This window comes from Giraffa tippelskirchi, chromosome 10, assembly GCF_054371585.1.
Source record: "Giraffa tippelskirchi isolate mGirTip1 chromosome 10, T2T-mGirTip1v1.2.pri, whole genome shotgun sequence".
In the NCBI taxonomy this organism is placed as follows: domain Eukaryota; kingdom Metazoa; phylum Chordata; class Mammalia; order Artiodactyla; family Giraffidae; genus Giraffa; species Giraffa tippelskirchi.
This window is the reverse complement of record NC_137284.1, coordinates 37,011,337-37,026,142: the sequence shown is the minus strand read 5'-3', so window position 1 is coordinate 37,026,142 and position 14,806 is coordinate 37,011,337. Positions and strand designations below refer to the sequence as shown.

The 14,806-nt window shown below is 36.0% G+C and overlaps 1 protein-coding gene across 1 annotated transcript in view; it reads left to right on the top strand.

The window, feature by feature from the left end:
• DLG2 (discs large MAGUK scaffold protein 2) overlaps positions 1-14,806 on the top strand; it is a 2,308,738-nt gene that overhangs the window by 500,990 nt on the left and 1,792,942 nt on the right. The window lies entirely within an intron of this gene.

Here is a 14,806-nt window from a genome sequence, read left to right as displayed (position 1 = left end):
CTGATTTGAGCTCTCTCCTATTATCTGCCACATCCCCCTTTGCTCATCCTTAAGCCTGTTCAGTAAAAATAGTGGTTTTACCTTTCAGTAACTAGATGACCTTCTCTGAAATGTAGTTTTCTCGTCTATAAAATGGTCCATATCTTTCAGGATTGTTTTGACAATAAGAACTATAAAGTCGTTAGCATGTTATGTTGTAGGGATGTGTTACTTTTATTTAATTATGGTGCAAGTGGGGGGCCCTGTGGAGGGCTGCAGTCTTACCATCTTTTTGTCTTTTCATGATGCTCTTCTCATATCTTTCCTGCCAGTGACATTGATCCTGATACCTAACATCTCAACCAAGCATCTGTAATGTAGCAGGTCCACTTAACAGAAACTGGAACAGGAGGCTTAATGGATCAGGAAAAATCTACTGGGTGGCAGAAAGAGACAGAAATACAGCTAATAGTAGGGAAGTTTTAATAAACTCTGGCCTTTAGTATAGAAAAGAAGGGACAAGAGCCAATGTGAAAAGATTTCATGACTACATTAGTAACCTGGGATTAACCATTTTAATTGTATAAAACACTTTAGCATATTAATTACATTAATATAATAGCTTAAATTTTCTTTATTAAGTATACCATACAACTCCCAGAATGATCAATCTAATATACACATCCAACAGCGTAACTCTCACATGGAGGCCCTGCTTGAATTCAAGATGAGCGATTGTCCAAATTCTTACCTTAGTACATAGATCGCCCTGGACCTAGTACGTCAATTCTTCTCCTGTCTCATCTTCCATCATTCTACTTTGTATTTTATACTCCAGGAATGTTAAAAAAAAATTAATGGACCAGACTACTTCTATGTCTATGCTACTTTTTCTGTCCTTCCTTAAACTCATTGGCCCATTGGCCTTGCTGGCTCTGCTCTGTTCTTTGAAGGCGTTAGCCATGTTTCTGCTTTGGAGACTTGCACTTACTAGTCCTCTGTCTAGATGGTGTCATCCATCTGTCTCAATCTTACTTATCTTCCAGGTCTGGCTGTTCATGGCATAACCTTTCCTAAAATCTCTAGTTAGATTTTGTATACGTAATACCTGGGACATATTTCTGACATGGCGACAACTTAACTCCTCAGACCATCTAAGAAACAACAAAGCAGCTTCTTAGAGCGGATTCAAACCCACGTCTTTGTCACTGATGTCTGTACTCCTCTCCCCTATCATTGTCTCTTGGTTAAGTAACTTCAAATTTGTATGTAGTTAAAACATACTCTTGATACTACATTTTGGATTTCATTCCTCTCAACCTAAACAACTAATTAAATAAAAATAATATACCCACATAATGGTTAATTTAAAGTTATTCATAATTGTAGATTTGTATTTTTTGGACACATATCTGTAGCTTGTAAAAGTAAACTTTTAGAAATGGAATAAAAATGTATCATATGAATCATACCAGTCATCTGTTGATACAGTTGTAGTAAATAGTCTTTCCTGCCAAACCTGATTACCAGGATGTTATTCACAACATCAGCCCTTTCTTGACACTATGAGTAAAAGCTATGTGTGTTGTGAAGAGCTGTGAGTTTGGGAGGATTATCCTTTATAAGACTTTTAGGTAAATTACATTTTATGGGTTTGCAAAGTAAACAAGTGCAAATCACATTTTGCAAGTCAAATAACATTTAAGCACATTAATTGTGTTCAAAATTTTTAAAATGTATAACTGTCTTTATAAAGTATAAAGTAATTTATCACTTCCTTTTATTATTTACCCATTATTTCATCTGAATGTTTGTAGATAAGATTTTCTTAAAGTGGATTATCCATGATTACAGCTTTCTGAGAGACCTGTCTCATTGACCATATGCATGTTTCACCAAAGACAATTTGGGAATGTGTGTTGGATCATGGTTCAGAAAATAAAGTTATAGATGTGGATTTGCCATTTATTATGTTAGTAATTTTAGTCAATTCAGTTTACTCTCCCTGAGTCTTATTTTCTCAAGTCTGAAATGGGGATAATAAAACTGACTTATGCGTACTTGCTTCACAGGATTATTGTAGAGAATCAAATGAGTTTATTTAAAAATTATAAAACACTTTAGACATGGAAAGGATGACTAAAATTATTGAAAGGAGGAAATCCTAGTGTAAATTGAAATCTTTTATACCATTAACATACTGGGAGGTGGAAACAAATGAGAGCTGTATCCATCTATGTGTTAGAATTAATTTTATGTTAATTACAGGGACCCAAGCAAATTGGCCTTACAATGATTGGGTCTCCCAGAAAACTGAGTATTGGGCATTTGGACAGCAGTTGATATCCACAACTGAATTTGGCTTCGAGTGGCTGCACAGTATAGGGTTTAGAAGTGTAGCTTTTGGAGTCAGATTCTTGCTGGAGTCCTAGTTCTTCCAGTTATTAGTTCTGTTGTCTGGGCCAAATTACTTGACCTAAATCCCAGTTTCTTTATTTGTAAAATGAAATAAAAATAAGCACTTCAAAGGGGTGTTGTGAGAATTAAATACAATATTCATTGCCTCCACAAATATTTTCTGAGTGCATACATGTGCCAGGCAGTATTGTAAGCAGTGGAAATGTGACAGTGAATAAAGCAGACATGGTCCCTGCCCTCATAGAACTTACGTTATAGAGTGAAGAGACTGGCCCTTAATAGGCACACAGATAGTAAACATGATAGCAATAGCTGCTATAATTTAAAAAGCTGAGAAATGGAATATAGAAAGACAGATGAGTATAAGAAGAGAGAAAAGCTCTGTTAGATAGGGTGGAAAGAAATGTTCGTTCTGAAAAAGTTCTGGGACCTTGAAAGGACCAGCTTTATGAAGATCTTGGGAAGAACATTCTAGGCAAGCGGGACAGCAGGTATAAATATATACGTAGGGCTTAGTATAGCAGCTATACATAATGTATGGTCACCGTATAGCTGTGAATTTTTCTGTTTCTCCTTATTTTCCCCTTTCCTTTTCTCTTATTTAGAGAATCTGACATTTAAGGATAAATTTCAAAGTACAATCACTAACTCAACAAGTCAGTTGCCATTGTAGTGGCAAATTTTTATTACGTAGTCATGGTGATGGGGATTTCCTCTGGGCTTTCGTGAATCTTTCCCAGATTAATAGGTGTTTATTGATGAGAAAAAGAGACCAGATATTTTAACCTTTTCTACTGTACATTCAAAATTAGTACCAGGTTTGAAATCCTATGAAAATATTCTCCCCCAAATACATCTATTTCAATATTCCTGCACACAATATCTATTTCTTTGCATCTAAGTAATTCAGTTCTTGAACTAAACTTTCAGAAGACACCAGGTTTTGTGAAAAAGTGGTTTAACAGTAAATGAATAAATTCTTAGACTTTAGAGTTCTATTTACCCATTAAGTAATCTTAAGTCAAAGTTCCAGGAAAACAGCCATTCTTTGAAGCCCTCTGAGCATAAATCATTCTCCTACTCTATTGTCTGATCATTAAATGGTATGCTCCTTTCTTAGTTGTTATGGTTAGATAAATGCAAGTTGTTCTATCCTACCACAATGCCATTTCCCAGTTGTTATTGTTAGAAAAGTGGGAATTGATCTTGGTTTTTATTTTCCCCTAAGTTTCAATCTATCCCAGTTCCCATTCATTCTTCCTACCTTCCCCCTCCTTTTGCCCCTCTACATTTTTTTACACTGTTAACTGGGACCTTCCTTACAAAATAAAAATACATGCACACACATACCTGTGTGTATACTTTGTGTGTATGTTGCAATTCTGGTTAATACCCTTCAGGAGTTCCCAGTACCCTACTTCCTCATTATTCAAAGTGTGGTTTGTTGACCAATTTCAATGGCATCCTTTCAGAGCTTGTTGGAAATGCAGAATCTTGAGTCCCATGCTAGAACTACTGAGTCAGAACTTGTGTTTTAGCAAGATAACTAGATGATTTGTATACTCAGTTGCTTTTGCACCCTTGGATTTAAGAATTGGCTTATTGGATAAAGTTTATATAGCTTAACCTCACATACATGGCCCTCTTTGCTCTGGCCCTTGTCTAACTTTTCTGTCTCTGATCCCGTCACTCTTCATGCCTTAGATTAAACTGTAGTCAGTTATATTTAGCTCCCCAAACAATCTGAATTCTGTTCTGTTTCTATGCACCTGCTTTTCTTTTTGTCTAGAATGCTTTTCAACTCTCTAGCCTATGCTTTCTTAATAAGCTTTTCTTTAACCTTTAAGGCTCAACTCAAATGCAGATTTCTCTGTAAATATCTTCCTTGATACTGTTCTCCTGAACTGAGCTAGTCACTATTTGTGTCCTGAGTATGAGGTCTGTGTCTGTGTGAAAGTGAAAATCGCTCCATCGTATCCGACTCTTTGACCCCATGGACTGTATAGTCCATGGAATTCTCCAGGCCAGAATACTGGAGTGGGTAACCTTTCCCTTCTCCAGGGGATCTTCCCAACCCAAGGATCAAACCCAAGTCTCCCACACTGCAGGCAGATTCTTTGCCAGCTGAGCCACAAGGGAAGCGCCAATCTGTGTAATAGTCATCATCTAGTACAATTAGTTTTTACACATGCGTATCTCTTGCTAAAATGTGAAGTCTTTGAAGGTGGTAGGGAAGTTATTAGTCCTGTTTACAGCCACTGATCTAGTATGGTGCTGACAGGTATACCATAAGTGTTGATTGATTCTTTCGTGTACAGACATTTGGTAGACATTGCTGACTAAGTAAATGAACTAGGAAGGAAGTGGATGGAGGCACTTCCTTCCTGAAACTTATACACACACATATGTGTATGTTTATATAGCATCTACGTTACAAGAAATACTGGTAAAAGGTTTCTTTGTATTATGATCGATAGAATGTTCAGTTGATAGACAGGTGATTGGTGAACTTCTCTGTGAATGATTGCTGGACCTGAAATGATACTTGAAATGTCATTTTAGTATAAAAGAAATGGGATAAAAGAGGTAGAAGTCCTCACATGCTCCAAGAAAAATGGCAATGGATCACATCTATGATAAAGAACTTATAATGAGCATCATTTAAAACTTTAAGATTCAAATATGAAAACACTTGTAGGTCAGTAGCACATTTGTATTAATATTAAATAAAAGCTAAAGCAGCCAGATCAGATTTTCAGTTTGATAAAAGAAAAGCCAACTTATATCTGTTTAGCTTCTCAGAGATTCCATATAATATGATACTTAACCTAGTTTTAGGGGAAATTAGTTGACTTTATAATATGTATATAATATATTTAGTATAAATATATTATGCTGCTGCTGCTGCTGCTGCTAAGTCGCGTCAGTCGTGTCCGACTCTGTGCGACCCCACAGACGGCAGCCCACCAGGCTCCTTCGTCCCTGGGATTCTCCAGGCAAGAGTACTGGAGTGGGTTGCCATTTCCTTCTCCAGGGCATGAAAGTGAAAAGTGAAAGTGGAGTCGCTCAGTCGTGTCCGACTCAGTGACCCCATGGACTGCAGCCCACCAGGCTCCTCCGTCCATGGGATTTTCCAGGCAAGAGTACTGGAGTGGGGTGCCATTGCCTTCTCCAAAATATATTATAAAGGTCTAATAATTTTGATTATATAGTATCAGTTCAGTTCAGTTCAGTTACTCAGTCATGTCTGACTCTTTGCGACCCCATGCACTATAGCATGCCAGGCCTCCCTGTCCATCACCAACTCCCGGAGTTTACCCAAACCTATGTCCATTGAGTGGGTGATGCCATCCAACCATCTCATCCTCTGTCGTCCCCTTCTCCTCCTGCCCCCAATCCTTCCCAGCTTCAGGGTCTTTTCCAATGAGTCAGCTCTTCGCATCAGGTGGCCAAAGTATTGGAGTTTCACTTCAAGATCAGTCCTTCCAATGAACACCCAGGACTGATCTCCTTTAGGATGGACTGGTTGGATCTTCTTGCAGTCCAAGGGACTCTCAAGAGTCTTCTCCAACACCACAGTTCAAAAGCATCAATTCTTCGGTGCTCAGCTTTCTTCATCATCCAACTCTCACATCCATACATGACTACTGGAAAAACCATAGCCTTGACTAGATGGGCCTTTGTTGGCAAAGTAATGTCTCTGCTTTTTAATATGCTGTCTAGGATGGTCATAACTTTCCTTCCAAGGAGTAAGCGTGTTTTAATTTCATGGCTGCAGTTACCATCTGCAGTGATTTTGGAGCCCCCCAAAATAAAGTCAGCCACTGTTTCCACTGTTTCCTCATCTATCTGCCATGAAGTGATGGGACCAGATGCCATGATCTTAGTTTTCTGAATGTTGAGCTTTAAGTCAACTTTTTCAGTCTCCTCTTTATATAGTATATTTTAGTATAAAACATTAAAATTTGTCTTAAAGCTGTACCATAGAAAATTTAAAAGTGGCTTATTGTCCTAAATCAGTAGGTCATAAAATAATTGAAGAAATAATAAAAGTTGGTTTCTTTTTTCCCCCAAAGCAGGATGCATTAGATTGCACTCAGCTTTCAGGATACAAACTTGTCTAGGAACGGAATATGAGTTCACAGCACTTTTGCCTTTTTTTTTTTTTTAACATTGCTTTGCATTTTAGAGAACAAAGTGTATCAGTACCATTGAATGGTTTTACCCCAAGTAACCTCCAAAAGGAACTTAAAAAAACATAATAATGATTACTGCTTGGAATTTATCCAACTAACTGTAAAGATGACATCAGCACTATGCAAACAGAGCCCAAAATAGGTATTCTGTTATTTTGTGGTTGAGATAGGAGTTAAAATTTTTAGTCACTTTCAAACATGTTCTTAAATTATTCTGAAAACTCTAGATAGAAATGTCTCAGAGTAATCAATTGCTACTTTTTCATGTAGCAATAAAGGTGACAACCGAGATTCTCCCTGAAGACCACTTGCACATATTTTTTAAAATTCCAAAAGTCAATTTTAAAGATGAGTCATGTCATTTATTACCCATATCAGCAAGAATTGTTTTGGTCTATAAAACACAGTTGAAATAGTGTTTAAAAAATTAACCTCTCCTATAGTTCAGATTTGTACAAAGAGATATATAATTTATCATATTGTATTTATGTTATCTCCAAATAAAGTAAATTGCTTATTTTCAAATATAGTTCTAAGTCGAAAATGTGAAGAGGAGTTAGAGATTTTCTTGCTAATATAAAATATTTGAAAATCCTTTGCTAAAGACACCGTAAATAAAAACATTTAGCAAAAAAAAAGAAATTCTCCTTCCCTGGTCTTTGTTATGACTCCTCTAGGATTTCAAGCTATGGTGCTATCTTGCTAGTCCTTTAAAATAAAACTGTCCTGAATTAATACACATGTAATTTACTTAGCAATCTGAAGTTCTGTTTAAATTGAGGACAGGTCTAATTGTTAGTTCTTCCTGGCTGACTGCTTGATGTTGGCTATGGTGCCTGATCTACAAACGCCTGAACATTCTTTCATTGATTAACATTTGTCCAAAAACATATATTCATAGGTGTCAGAAAGACAAGGCACATACAAAAGTAATATCCATCTACCCCCCTTTTCTTTGTGTTAGGCTTTGGCAGAATTTTTGATATCTGAGAAAAACCTCTGACAAGAGAGAACTAGGTACATTTAAAGTGATGGCATTCTGTGTGTACTTTTCAAAAAACACTGTCCAATGTAAATGCAATTTTTGGAAACTCAAGAAAATTATAAGAACAAATTGATATGAACTGCATACTTAATAGGTTGTAATTATGTCTTATCAAAAGCTCAACTTTTTTAATCCTTTATTCTTTAGAAATATGGTAATTGTCCCCTTTCCCCTGTAGTTAATTATAAATTTCAGGAAGAATTAAGTCAGCTAAAACTCTTCACTGTTTTTTCTTTGTCTCTATGGTAGCAGTGAAAATAGAAACGAATTGCTTTGATCTTGTTTCTGAATGGCATTTCTTTCCTCAAAGGATGGACCTTATTTGGCAGACCTGAGATTTTAGATATTTTTCATTAGCTGTTTATTCAAAAGAGGTGTTTTTTACAGATGAATTTTAAAATGTGTCAGGAAGAAAAATGTAGCTTATTTTAAAAATCACAGACTTTGTTTCCACAGAAGTTTGTAGTTTATGATATAATAGATCTGCCAATGAAAAATATTCATTGACTATGGTAGTAGATAATGTTCAAAGTTTCTTTCTTGCAAGGAGAAAAGTACAATTGTAGTTCATTTCTCTTGTCTCATCCTATTATGTCAGTAGGATGCAGTGACAGCATGCAAATATCAATGCCATTTAAAGTATTTTACAAGACTGTATTTTTAATCTTGCATTTAGAAGCTTAAATTACTCTATTGAATCTAACTCTACATAGCAATAATTCAACTTTGGAGATTTCTAGAGCTTCAGGAATTATTGGGAGATGCTTCCACAAAATTCTATAATACAATATATTTTTTAGAAATATTTACAGACCAATTATTTCAAATATGTGATACCAGACTGCAGAGCCAATTCTAGCTCCCACATTTAGTCATCCTAAAACTGTTGCAGTATTTCAGATGTTCTTTCCAACTTAAATTGAAAACTTAGATTTAAATTTCCTGATGTATGTAAAGTACTTTGTTATATGCGGGAGACCTGGGTTTGGTCCCTAGGTTGGGAAAATACCCTGGAAAAGGGAAAGGCTACCCATTCTAGTATTTTGGACTATAGAATTCCATGGACAGTCCATGGGGTCGAAAAGACTCGGACACGACTGAGTGACTTTCACTTTCATAGATTTTTCTCATTTAATTTTCATAGTAAACATGTGAGATTTGTGAGCTACATATTATTTTATACTTGGGGTGAGAAAATAGGCTTAGAGAAGCTAAGTGGGATAGGAGGAAAATCTCTGTTTAATAAGATAAATATAAATCTTATTAATTTATATGTCTATAATTAATAAATGTATTTTACTATATAAATAAATACACTTCTGGTTAGAATGTATATTGGACCCTGGGTTAAATATGTTCCATTAATATTTTATATAATCCTTCCAATAATCCTTTAAACTGAGTATTATTCTCTCTACTTTATGGATGAGAAAACTGAAATTCACAGAGTCTAAGAAACTTATTCACAGAGCTAAAAAGCGACAGATTTAGCATTCTAAATATGGATTCTAAAACAATGGATTCCTCATTGTTTTAAACGCTTTCTTCCACTGCCCTTCAGGATAAGTAATTTAATGTTAGAATGAACTAACAACTCACGTCAAGTATCTGGCATCTAATCGTACTCAATAAATATTATTTTATTATAGACCTAGGAAATGCCTTCTTCCAGGGCCCTCTCTCCATTGATGCCATAAAATAAGTTACAACAGTGACTCTCATGTATAATAAATATTTAAATGTGGTCTGCTTTGAGCATTCAGAGCTTATACAACTCATCATTGTTAATTTATCCAGGTAGCCACATGATTAGAAAATATTTTAACATGGCATATTTAATCCTCTTATGCACTGGTTAGCACCTCTGCTAACCTAGGCAAATGCCTGCTTGGAGAGTCACAAGAGATTTTGGAAAATGTGATCATGACTCAGCATTGCCATCACTGTCTACTGAAAAACTCTCTCAGCTTTCAGCATCGTTTGGAGAATGGGTCAGCAGCATTTTTCTCATTTGCAGAAAGCTGAATGCATGATTTCCCAGCACGATGTCAATCTTACTAAGGATTTCCTTAGCAACTAGTTAGGCCAACTCATTTTAAACATCTTGACACCTGAGAAAATATTAATAAAAGGAAGCAAGTACGAAGATAAGCCCAGGAAGGGATAAAGTTGAATATTGAGGAATTAAGCCCAAAATTTAATGAGAAGTGTTAATGCTGACCACGAGTGGGTTTATCATCTGTAATTGGTATCTTGAACAAGCAGGATGTAGCACTAGAAGCCTCCTTATTTGGGCTCTCCGTTGTTACTTAAAACTTCTTAAATCAGAGTACAGTTGATGAATGATATTGTGTATTATATGTGTACAATATAGTCATTCACAATTTTTAAAGGTTATACTCTGCTTATCGTTTTTATACAATATCTATATTTACTGTATTGTAGAATATATCCTTGTAGCTTATTTTATATAAAGTTGTTTATTTAAAGCTTCTTAGAGTCAGTGATCCCTATTTTGCTCTCTAGGTGAAAACTCAGGCAGTCCATGACTTTCCAGTCACTTGCAAAGACTTGAAAGTCCTACAGTCACTTAAAATCACAAATAGAGCCTCAATTAAGTAATTAAAATTATCCAGTCTCAAATATTAATCAGAACTCTGAACACTTTTCCCAGTTAAATATTCTCTTTTTCTTACTGTGGGGTCTTCAGATAGAGTGTCTGCTTTGGGGTACTTCTATAAGTAGGGCTAAGTTTTTTTTTTTCTTCTTTCTCATTTGCTAGCTGGTTATTGATCCCTCCGGGTTTGAAGCATGGTAGGGAAATAAAAAAAGGAGAGCAGGAAGTTATTATGATGGGATTGTTGTAGTTTTTGCTGTCTGAGCCTGACATCATAATCATAATCATAATCATAAAAACATAGAAAATAGCTGACACTTATGTAACATTGATTATGTCTAGAAATAATTCTAAGCACTTGTATTAATTCTTTTAATCTTTATAACTGAGACAAAGAGAGTTTAGCAATAGACACTGGGTCATCACTGTTGTGGGTCTTAGGGAGCTTCTCTTTCTGGGCCTAAATTTCCTGTGGGGCTACCTTGGTGGCTTACTGGTAAAGAATCTGCCCACCAATGCCAGGAGACACACGTTTTGTCCCTGGGTCAGGAAGATCCCGTGGAGAAGGAAACGGCGACCCATTCCAGTATTCTTGCCTGGGAAATCCTATGGACAGAGGAGCTTGGCAAGCTATAGTTCATGGGTGGCAAAGAGTTGGACACAACTGAGTGACTAACACTTTCTATGCATCTTTATGGCAGATTAGGAAACTAATTGGATGAAAACTTTTATTTAAGTACAATTATTTATATACATATGTGTATACACAAACATGTATGTATGGATGAATGTATATATACACATTATATAGTTCTATAAAATCAATGATTTGAAGGTATCCTAAGAGTTGTGTTTTTCCCCCAATTTTTTGAAATTTATGTAAATATACTAAAGCATATATTTGACTAGAAGTCAGCAAATGTGTTTTCTAGTAATTTTAGTAAGCATTAATTCTTAAATAGTGATGTTTGCAATAAGTCATCCTTTAAATATAATTATTCCTTACATTTATAGCATACTTTACATCTCGCAGTATATTTGCAAACACAGTAGTACAGTCATTTTAGTTCTGCCATGGCACTTAATTTTGCCCCTTGGAAACATCATGTTTTAATCTCTTTTTCTTTGTCTGTCAAACACCTGAGAGTTTCAGAAAAGATGGGAAAGACACCTTACGTGCTTTTTCAGAGACCAAACTCACGAGAACCTATTGAGTTTGGTTTTTTTTTTTTTTTTTTTATGGGATCAAGGTTGGATCCCTCCAGGTCCACCCTGTGGCAGGTCTCCCTGCTGTCCATAAGCCGTGAAGTAGAAATAAATGAGGGGAATGGCTGAAGTCTGCTTTCCCTGTAGCATAGACTCATACTTGCCCTCATTCCTAGGTTTTTGTGACCCAAAATCAAGGGGTTTCCTCACCAGGTCCAAGGACACCTTGATTTACTATCAGCTGGTGCATGGCACGCTTTTAGCTGGAAGGCCCTCTACTCATCCTTTCACTCCTAAAATCTTCACTAGAAAACTGAAGTATCTTCTCTATAAAGCCATACCTGACTCAACCAGTCAGAGTTCAAGAGTCTATCCTTTGGCCTCAGTTTCTCTGTACCATTTTTCAGGGTCCTTGCTCATCCCTTACGCCTGACCCTAAAAATGGATGAGATAGATCTTTTTAATCTGTCCATGTCACATTTTATTGATATCGTATGGTGTACCATATACCAGCTTTCATGTTGCTTTATAATTTCATGTTTATTAGTGGCCCTTTTCGTTGGATTGAGAGCTTCTCTAGACATAGACTGAGTCTTGATATATCCTTATTTCTAAATAATACAATAGCTAATTTCTTCATGAATATTTGTTGACTAAATGAATAAATGAATGAGTGGTCCTAGTTTTTAATCCTGTTTTAAACATAACATGCTGCATTGTATCTCCTAAAATGTTGGGTGCATTTTTTTGTTGTTGTTGTTGGGTGCATTTTAAGAGAGGATTTAAATTTTAATATCTCTAAATTCTGTTACCTATATATATATATATATACCAAGCATGTTTGAGAAATGAGTGGCTGAATAAATAAGTGAAGAATATGTGTTTGGTACTATTATATGACGCTTCTGAACATAGGAAAAAGCTCTATGATTATGAGAATCATTTTATTATGAATAGAACAACAAAGATTTTTAGTTTTTTTCTCTGCTTTTAGAAGAACATGCTGTTTTGAATGAAGTATTTAGGTCAAAATTTTATTTGGATGTATCAATTCTTATTCTGCCACACACAAACTTGTTCTGAGGATTAAATGACTAAAATGTCACTTTGTTGTTGTTGTTAAGTTGCTCAGTTGTATCCGACTCTTTTTGCGACACAATGGACTGTCTCCCACCGGGCTCTTCTGTCCATGGGGTTTCCCAGTCAAGAATACTGGAGTGGGTTGCCATTTGCTTCTCCAGGGGATCGTTCTGACCCAGGGATCGGACCTTCATCAGCAGGCGGATACTTTACCACTGGGGAAGCCCATACAGGCACTAGTATAACTCCAAAACACTCTAACAAATGTAAGCCTCTGATACACAAAAAATTTCTAAAATTTTGGGGATGGAATGGGTTGAGTAAAAGGTCTTTATAGAGTTTTCTTGAAATTCTTTGTGGTTACATATTTATGTCATCAATCTGAGATGTAATTGTCCAGCATATTTGGCTCATTTGCTCAGGATAGTCTAGAATGAAATATGTCAAGATAATTAAAGTCAGAAAAAGACAACGAAGGAAGATGAGAGAGTTGCAGACAGCATAGTATTTTAAAAAGACCAAAACTCAATGGATAATTTTGTCTGTTGAGGCAACATGTTTTTAAAAGTTAGCTTTTCAAATCCGTAAATCCTGGTCAAGTCATATATCAACAGTCTAGAGGCATAAATATTCAGTGTAGATGGATGAGAGGGAGAAGGGAAAGTGAAATCTGTCTTAAGAACTGCCTGCCTGCAATGCAGGAGACCAGGCTTGATCTCTGGGTTGGAAAGATTCCTGGAGAAGGGGATGCAACCCATTCCAGTATTCTTGCCTGGAGAATCCCATGGAGAGAGGAGCCTGGTGGACTACAGTAGCCCATGGGGTCGCAGACAGTCTAAACACTTTCACTTTCAAAACACCAATGGAAAGCCCTTAATATCTGAAACTCAGGTAATAGTGAGACAAGAAACTCAGAGAGAGTTCTATCTTTCTTTACTCCATGGTATATATCCACAGAAGTCTAGACACTCCTTATTTATGCCCCCCATCACATTTTATGAGTACTCATATTCCTCCATCTAAGCACAGCTCACTTATTTATTAAATTTTTCCTCTTTACCATGTGTTCCATAAAAATATACACTATCTAGATATAAAAAAAGCTTATTATTACTACTATTACTAGTAATAACTATTATGAATTACTACAAAAGACACATTCTTTACCACTGAAATTATTTGGTATGACTTCTTATAATTAGAAATAATAGCTAGCATTTTAATAATGCTTTCAAATTTCAAAAAGCTTATCTTTATATGTAGGTAAATTATATTTATCTGACTTATGCTATCAGAAAAGGAAAATAAAATTGTCCTTTTACTTTTCACGTCCTTTTTCATAATGTCCTTGCAAATTGTGATAGTTATCTGAAGCAAATCTTTATCATCTGAGAGCAGTCCTATGAGTTAGTATATGCTGAGTCACTCAGTCATGTCTGACTCTGTGACCCCATTGACTGTAGCCCGCCAGGCTCCTCGGTCCCTGGAATTTTCCAGGCAAGAATACTGGAATGGGTTAACCATTTCCTTCTTTAGGAGATCTTCCCGACCCAGGGATTGAACCTGCATCTTCTGCACTGGCAGGTGTATTCTTTACCACTGAGCTACCTGCGAAGCCCTGTGAATTAGGCAAGATACTACCTCTGTTTTATGGTTATGACTACGAGACTCACAGCACCTCCTGGCAGCAGGCATGTGGTTGAGCTTAGCTTGAAATTGTGGTCACCTGACACCAGTCCAGGGTACCTTACATACCCTGTTGGTACTTTATGTCATATTTTGATTTAAACAAGAATACTGAGCCTGGAGATTGATGATCTAAGTGTATTTTTTTTTCTAAGTGTATTTTTATGGTGACTTTATCAATAATCACTCAAACAGCATTTCAGAGTTTAGCGATGCCTTAAAAATAAATCACCTAAATAAAGGTTGCTCTGAAAAGCTTACAAATCACAAAATAGGATTCTTAGCACAAGTACTGAATTCAATACTTTGTTCCAGTTAAATTAGACATGTTAGGATCATTGATAAGATAAAATCATGTTAGTTGATGACATGTCTTAAGCTCCATTAAACAGAAAATGAAAAATACGAGCTTCTCATAGAAGTAGCATGCATGGGCTGCAGAGTCAGTCAGATTTTTGCTGTAGTTTCAGTTATGCTGCTTTTCTGTAGGATAACTTATAGATGAGTTTCTTATCCTCTGTGAGCCTCAGTTTTCTCTTCTGTCGAATGGGCATAGCAATACTTCTATCTATATTTGTT